The following is an 8,995-nucleotide window of genomic DNA, read 5'->3' as shown; positions in this document are numbered from 1 at the left end:
AGCAGACAACTACAAATGAGCTAGAGTTAGCTCAGCCAGCTAATTTTCTTCTAATGTCCCGAGCAAATTTTAAAATGGCAACCTAAAAAAAGTAAAATACGATAGCATGACTAAATACAGACAGCACATAAAAGCAACATACACAGACTAACAAACAGACAGGCACAAGGCCCGACAACATGCAACAAACCCAACAAACAACAGATGTACCTGGTTTTTCAACTGCTAGGTGTTCCACTTTCTTCAGCAGCTAGTTGCTAACGGTGTAGGTGTATTAGTGTGTGTGTGTGTGTGTGTGTGTGTGTGTGTGTGTGTGTGTGTGTGTGTGTGTGTGTGTGTGTGTGTTGTGTGTGTGTGTGTGTGTGTGATGGTTGCTGCTGCCCAGGTAGTGTGCTGTGGCTTTACGGTTTTATCCATCCTTCACATAACAACATATGATGAATAGGATCAAGGATTTGCACATGTTCTTTCCCTACATAATTTCTTTTGATGATAGATGCATACTCCGGCAGATGTTGCAGTTTTCCTGTGTGTGTGTTTGATGGATGAAATGTTCTCTCTCTAGCTGACATGCTAACACTCTCTGGGCTACAAACAATCCCCCTGCACCGCCTCACCAAATACCATCACCCACAGGAAACAACAATCAAAGTTTAGCTATTGACTGGGGATTACTTTTTTGTGTGTTTGTGTGTGTGTGAGTGTGTGCGAGTGTGTTTTGTCCAGTAGGGGGAATTCAATGCTATTGGGCATCCACGGCATACAACCCTGCTTTTTTATTACCCTTGGAAGTTCTTTTAACTCCTTGGGCAGGAAATGAAACACTCGAATGGCTCTATTGCAAAGTGCCGGAGCCATTCGCTGCCAGGGCCGTGACATTCCCGAGCATGTGTTCCATATAAAGAGAGGCTCTGGGAGTCACAGGTGCATGCTGACACAGCGTGTGTGGTATATGTGCGTGTGTGTTTGAATGTATATGAGAGCGGAGAGGGAGAGCAAGCGAGTGAGTAGATAAAGAGGGAGAAGGAAAGAAAGTATTTGGGTGTTAACTGGGGCCTTACAGTCAGCCGTGGGCTGCCAACGGAGAGCTGCTGCATTCCACGGCCACAAGCAGCAGCCTCCTCTGACTGCTCAATGCTCGAAAACACACAGGGCGACTTTAAATACGGATGCTGACATTCACGTTTCAGTAACAACTTTTCAGTTATTTGACTGCTGAAGTTCAGTTGTGGTGTCTGTATTTCTGGTTTGACTTTTTTCTTGTAATGAAACCACTGAAATGCTAACCTGTGCCATGCTAAAACACTGCGTAACATTTAGCGCTGCACAATAAATGTTTTTATCGTCATGGCAATGTCAACCTGCATAAAAGACTGCAGTGTTCCAGTCAGTTTTTTTTTTTTTTTTTTTTTTTTTTTTGTTTAAAGAGTGTATCATTATAAAACTGTGTTGTCTTCCTGTCAAAATGGAAAATTAACACTTTTATTGATGCTTTTTATCAATGTTTTTTTAATTGTTTTCTTTTTTTCAAAGTTTGTCATTTTTATGACGTTTTCAAGACTACAAAATACTAACATATTAACTTTAGTTTACTGTTATTTTTGGAATTTATGGTCACTAAACCTCATTTATGGGAAAGTATACCTAATATTTGAGTTAGAAAAGCAGAAATTAGAAATTATTTAGACTAAAATTATAGGAAAGTATGGTGATGGATAATTACAGACTGGAATATGTCAACTTTTACTTAATAGTATTTAAAAACCACTTCATTTTTTTTTTTTTTCAAATGCTATAAAATTGAAAAAGACACCCCAAAATTAATGAAAATACAGATTTTTACTTGCCAAAGAGTGTTGTGTGGAATCAATCATGTTATTTTGGGTAATTACATTTGGGCAGTTAAAAAGAATATTGATATGAAAACGGCTTAATTTAACCCAAGGACAACATGAAGGTTAAAAAGAAGCTATCGTTCCCTTTTGCATTGGTGCCTTTTTTGTTCCATTCAATAAAATATTGTTTCATGTTTTAATTAAACAAGGAATTTGTTGCGTTTTATCAGAATACTGATAACTATGTTGATTTTGTAGTGGTGGCCTCCCATGACAAAATGTCTGCCGCCACGGGATACCAGAATTAGCACATTGCACCTCTTCTCCTGTATTGCTGATATAGTCTGTTTGCACACTCTTTGCACTATACATCCGCCCTGGTATGCTCTACTGTCATTCCTCCAAAAATTTGCTGTCACTGAATTTTTGCACACAACAATCTGCATTAACTGTATATTGACTCGCTTTACTACATCTCAGCATTTATAGATATATTCTGTCAATTCGCGTATATTGCAATATTACCGACCTACATCATCATCTAGACCACACTTTGCACCAACTTTATATTGACTCTTTAAAACATGTCAGCATTTTAGAGACTGTCTATTCATGCATATTGTACTATTTCTGATCTTCTGTAGCCTCAATACTGCCGACGTTGCTGTTGCTGTTATCAAATCAGTGTTTATTTATGTTTAACATGAAGTATACTACTGCTGGAGTGCAGTGCATTTCCACAACTCTCTCCAAAGAAAAGATACATGTGTACAGACAAGGCTTGTCGTTGTCACCTTTGTGGTGTGCAAAGACAAAGAAAACACCACGCAGCAACCACGCAACCGACATAAACGCCACGCTGACGCCACGCAGGCAGCGTGCAGGAGCTCTTATGCCTAAAAAGAAAACTTTTTTCTTGTTTTTTTTTTCCTTTCTAAAGTTACATAGTGTTGCTATAAGGTTATATAGACAATAGTTGCCACTAGTTTTTTTTTGTGTTTGCCTTTGCTCCCGAGGCGTTTGTCTGATTCTCAATAAAATATTTTCATCAACTGGCTTCCAAACTCCTTTGATATTTTTTATCTGTTTCTAGAAATGGATTTTCACACGCTCACACTGAAAAAAAAACCTCAACACGTACAGAGAGATGATGAATAATGGGGCGCGTTGCTTTGTGCTCCGAGTTCTTCATAACGCCGCTAAATATGTATCTCTTCATCTCTTTTGTTCTCAGGTCACATGCTCTGTTATTTGTTCCACGCTTCATCTGCCGCACCGCACTGACTACCTTCATTAGAGGCACTCACTGAGAGACATTAATACATGTCCAAAAAACCTGAGATGGAATGTATATTAGAGTTCCATTTCTGTTGACAGTGACAATTCTCATCAACTACCCCTCGGGTCTGTCACTTCACTGAGCGGACGCTCCGTGGTTGTGATGCGTCACCCTGCGGTGGCGCCCTGGAGGCAGCCTCCATCTGCTCATGTACTGTTACCTATACGTGTAGAGCTGTAATAATTCAATGTTGCTGTACAGTTAATTGTCTCAGACAAAAATGGGATGAACAATAGAATTGTCTCTTTCAATGAATGTAAAAAAAAAAAGGATTTATTTTTTACTTTTTTAAACAATTTAAAGTGTCATATTTTGGTTCTATCACTGTCATGTGACCCAGATAATATAATAACACAGGTACACAGCCTATGAAGTAAACCACCCCTCTTTTTGTTGCTGTGAACGTGTATATGGTCAAGTGCCACCAACTAATTATTGAAATAATAATAAAAATACATAGTCCGACCAACAATCACTTACATTATTACAATTTGGCACATCTAAACAAAATTAACAATTACATCATCAGTGATACTAATGCTAGCAATTATTTGTGGTGAAAGAAAGAAACGGCGATTATGTTAAAAATAATTAAAATTATATAAAAATTAGGGGTCAACCTTGTTGGGGTTAGGGTTAGCTGCGAGCTCCGTTCCTGCTGTTGTGTTTTTGTTGGGTCTCCCCCTCTGTGTTTTTATTCATTTATTCTATTTGGTCCTGGGATGCGCTCCTATGTCGCAGTGTATTATTTAATTGTATAATACAAATTTGATCACAAAAAAAAAATAGTTAATGAAGTTGATAACCAATATTTGGAACTGATATGCATATACAGAGAAAATGAAAATCTTTAAATCCAAATTAAGATTTTGGAATGTTACACACTCCAACACAAACATTTAGTTTTTTTGGTTAGGTTTAACTAGGCATACCAAAATGTATTGTACACACGCACACACGCGCACACACGCGCACACACACACACACACACACACACACACACCACACACACACACACACACACACACACACACACACACACACACACACACACACACACACACTTGATGTCCCCCAAAATGTTGATAAGTGCAACAATGCTCTGGGAAACTTGTTTAGTGATGACCTTCTGCAACAACAACCAAAAGAGTTGTCAAATGTCTGGGCTGATGAATGGGAGCGGCTGACGTCTGTGTGAGAGAAAGAAGTGATTCCATAAAGCGGAGGGTCTGCTGTGTGGAAGGTAAACAGCGGATTGACTGCCAAAAAAAAACAACGTGTCCGTGTGTGCTCTGGGGGAACACAGTCCATAGGATGGAGCTAAACGGGAATCAGCGCTCCCTTTTCAACTTCCAAAGTTGAAAAAAGGCCGACGCATCAGAATGTTGCAACTTCTCAGACAGCTTTCAGAGGGAAATAATGTGGCTCTCTGCAAATGTTCCAAATGAATAACACGGCATCCAAAGCCAGACAAATGGGGTTGGAGAGGAAATAAATTAAAATAATCCCCAGAATATAAGGAGTCAAAACAGAACATTAATTAAGAGTTACTTAAATTACAATAACAACATTATATTTTAGTATATTAGAAGTATATTTATCGAGGTACACCATAAGTAAAATAAAAGTGTTGATTTTGACTGATTACAGCAGTGTGTGTGTGTGTGTGTGTGTGTGTGTGTGTGTATGTGCCTGTGTATGGCATGTGTGTGCGTGTGTGCATGTACGCGTGGGTGTGGTGTGTGTATGTGTGTGCGTGCATATATGTGTGGTGTGTGGCATGTATATGTGCTTGTGTGTGCATGCGCATGTGTGTTTCTATGTGTGTGTTTGCTCGTGTGTGAGTGCCTGTGTGAGTGCCTGTGTGTGTGTCTGTGTGTGTGCCTGTGTGTGTGTCTGTGAGTGTGTGTGTGGTGTGTGTGTGTGTGTGTGTGTGTGTGTGTGTGTGTGTGTTCAAGGTAATGAAGGAACAGGACACCAAAAGCAATTGATGTGTTTTAATAGTTGTGATTAACTGAGCTCTTTGGCACAGAGGAATACGCTGTGTCAGGCTTTGATACACTTATTAGTGGGAGACACTCATTGAGTCTCTTCCTCCCATTTGTTGACAAGAAGAAGAATTCATGCTGAATGTCAACATAAAGTATGATCTACCCGCAGTTATCAGTCCTCTAAAGCCGCACCGGGCGTGAATGCAGCCCTGCATGCATGGGTCTGCCCGTGTTCTTTTCCGAGGCAGTGACGCAGCCCGTTGCTCTCACAGGCTTCCTGCACAGAGAGAAAGGACAGTCCAATGGCTGCGACGGGGACCAAGTGAAGGGGAAAGAGGCAACGCCAGCTTCTACGAGGGAGGGCTCCTTCAAGCACGGCAGATTCGGGGGGGATTTAGGGAGCTCGTCTGCCAGCAATAAAGGGCTGAAACAGGATACTTGGTGAGATTAATTACCTAGATAGGCCACGATAATGCCATTTAAATGGGAAAGTAATTAAAGTGCACCTTCCATGAAAATTATTCATTGCTGACGGATTGGGTGACAGACAAATCAGGAGGCATTTACAGAAAAGCTACAGGTTAAGTGCTCCGTGCTGCTGCTCTGAGACCACCACCGTTTTATTGCAGCTGTTGAATCTCACTGCTCTGCCCAGCTCTCATCAAATTACTGAGAGCATGTGGAGCGGGGGGGCTGGGGGGGCTGCAGAGGAGAAGAATGGGCTCCCAGGTAACGTAAAACCGGGTACAAATGCTACAAAAGAGGATCCGCTTAACTAGAAAATGACACTGGCTGGCACTGGTCACTGGGGACTGCTCCGAATCAATCAATCCTTCTGTTTAAGGCCACCGTGGCAGATCAGAACACAGAGAGAGATAAATCAATGGCCTTATTGTTCCCAAAGTGTTACGTTCACAAATGCACGCAACAGTATCCACACAGAGATGATAAAGTTTATTCTAAGGACTACATCTGTAAAATAACAGAAAAGGTTTAGGCAGCTCATTACCCTGGCTTTGCCCCTTAATTACATTTTTTAAATTAATTTAAAAACCTGAATTGTGTATAACTTCGGTTAAAAAGAAGAAAATTTAAAAAAGGACATGACAAAAAGGTCAAAAGAAATGTCACAAAGGTTGAACAAAAAAAAAGGACAAAAACTTCTTTAATCTCCCAAACCTCTTCATGGCGGACAAACGTTGTCGGAGAACAAATTATGAAATTCAGAAAAAAAACAGAAGTACAACTGGGACTCACGTTCTATTGACAATTTCTGTTTAAATATACAGTCAAACAACTGTTATTACACAGACATTTTTCAAGAGTTAATAAAGTGGCCAAATACATTACTGCTGAGGAGCTGAGGTGTCAATTCACACCCATCAACATGTATTATTTGAACGATCATTGCTCTACTTTTAGAGGTAAATAATGATCATATCATGGAACAAAAAAACAACCTGCGATCTATCTTTCGGACTCCAGACTCTAAACTGCTGGAGGACAGACTTTGACTGAAGCAGCCAAACAAAACGGGAATATTTGCTTCTCACGCAATGCAGGGGCACAGAGGCTTTGCAGATCAAAGTGAAATGCTTAGCATATTCTTGTGTGCCTCAATGCGAGTTTTTTATTACCCTTTTGCACTGAGAGATTGCACTAAAGGGAATGGCCTGTTGACTCTTTGAATGTTTAATTAGGTTTGAACTTGAGGGGGGGGGACTAGAACATCATCTCACATTCACACAGCGTTGCACAACAAATGATGCAAAGAATGGCCCGAAAAGAACACAAACCATAACTCTGTGTGCTGGTTTTGTAATATTTGAAGTTAAAAAGAAGTGTGAAACTATCTGACCCAGAGCCGGATTTCAAATTTGGAATTGAATCTTATCATGTATGGTTTTTGGAATGACAGCTATGGCACTCTTTGCATTCAGAGACAATCTGGTCCCAAACCTTTCACTCGGTATGCAAATGGATATATTACATGCTGGTTTTATGCCTGAATAACATTAACTTTTACAGTTAACACGGAAGCGACCTAACCATATGCGAGGTGCCACGGGGGGTGGGGGTGGGTGGTCGCTCCAGTGGTGGGTGCATTGCACACAAGAGGGCTGGTTCAAGTCAAAAAAGGGTGTTAAGTTGCTCTCATGCATTTTAAAATCCAGTAGCCTGTGAGAGATCATGACCCACTCTTCAATGCTCCCTCTTGTGTAGTAAGTGCCAAATATTAATTGTGCCAGCATTAACTTTTTTTCCTACATGTCCTGTCTTAATCTACGTAATGGACGCATGGCTTTATCTGAAAGACAAAAAGGAGCCTTTTGTCCTCTGAGGACAAAAGGCGCACCAGTCCAAGCGATGTGTGACCACACTCAAATATCCTTTATTATCCTTAGACATTTATTTGCTATTTTATTATTATATTATATACAAGCACAAACATAATTGAGTGTAGGTATGTTTTCTCAAGAGATGTCAGGAATTTCAAAAAACAAAGATTAACATTTTGCGTCAAATGATCTCTTTACACTCTGCTCTGGAACTTGTCTGGGCCTCACTTTACAGAAAGCTCAGTTTGTTGTGAACATTTAATATATGAAGACACAGGGATCAGTTAAATGCAAGCATCCTTAGAATGTGAATTTTAAAAGAAATGTAAAAAATGCCCTTAAACCTTAGAGGGCTAAACATACTGTATAGATCTAGTAAGCAATGTTTCATATTCCATGTCTGAAAAGGGCTTTACACAAAAATAGGTCTACCTTTTGAAATTATGTCTTTCTCTCATCTAGTGTTTTTGTAATGACGGCCATGGCATTCTGAGGCATGTCTAGTCCAACTCGCCACAGTCTAAATAATGCACTGGTTAAGCAACACCCATAGTCTGTGACTCATTCATGGAGCCTGTGGATCAACAAAGCTCAAGTATTGTTGAGTTAAAAGTTGCTGTCTGAGAGTAACAGGCTCTTTGCTGCTGACTAGCACAAGCAGTCAACGTTAAAATCAATTTCCACAGGCTAACTCATTGTAGAGTCTCTACCTCTTGCACCTAATCCCCTTTTAACTGGCTGAACGTGCACACAACACACCCCACACACACACACCACACACACACACACCACACACACAGTGCGTCTCACTATCTTTGTGGGGACCCTTCATTGACATAATGCCTTCCCTAGCCCCTTACCCTGACCTTAACCATTACAACTAAATGCCTAACCTTAACCATTACCCTCACCCTAACCTAATTCTAAACTTAATCCTAAAACCACGTCTAAACCCGAAAAACAGCCCTTTAAAGTTGTGGGGTCCAGTGGGTTGTCTTGTCCAGACAAAGCTGTCCGGCCCCCCCAAGTATACTGTATTCCCGGTTGTTGGACCGCACGAATATAGTTTAACAAGATAGTTATAACACACACACACACACACACACACACACACACACACACACACCACACACACACACACACACAATCCTGTAGCCTTTCACATAATTTCATATTGGATTTTTCTGGCTTAAGGATGTAAACATTCGCTTGAATAAATGTTAATGGTTATTCTATAAGCAGTACCCACTCACAAGTGTGTCAGAAGAACAAAAGGCCTTGTTCACAAGTGCGCTTGAGGAAAGCTAAGGCATGAAGGGCCTCCGAGGGCGGCTCTGTGGCACTGTGGACTCACAATGGCGTGCTGATTGAAATATACTCTTAACTTGCGGCATGCAGTGGTGGCGAAGGCGGCGGCGAAGCTCAACATGACGAATTTCTTTGCAGCTACAAGACCGGAGCTGGAGAAATCAAGCTTGTGAGCTCGCAGCC

At 40.7% G+C, this 8,995-nt stretch overlaps 1 protein-coding gene across 6 annotated transcripts in view; it reads right to left on the bottom strand.

The window, feature by feature from the left end:
- The window catches only part of epha7 (eph receptor A7), a 94,582-nt gene that overhangs the window by 44,367 nt on the left and 41,220 nt on the right, over positions 1 to 8,995 (bottom strand). The window lies entirely within an intron of this gene.

Source organism: Etheostoma spectabile, chromosome 18 (assembly GCF_008692095.1).
Source record: "Etheostoma spectabile isolate EspeVRDwgs_2016 chromosome 18, UIUC_Espe_1.0, whole genome shotgun sequence".
In the NCBI taxonomy this organism is placed as follows: Eukaryota; Metazoa; Chordata; class Actinopteri; order Perciformes; family Percidae; genus Etheostoma; species Etheostoma spectabile.
This window is presented reverse-complemented; position numbering and strand designations above follow the sequence as displayed.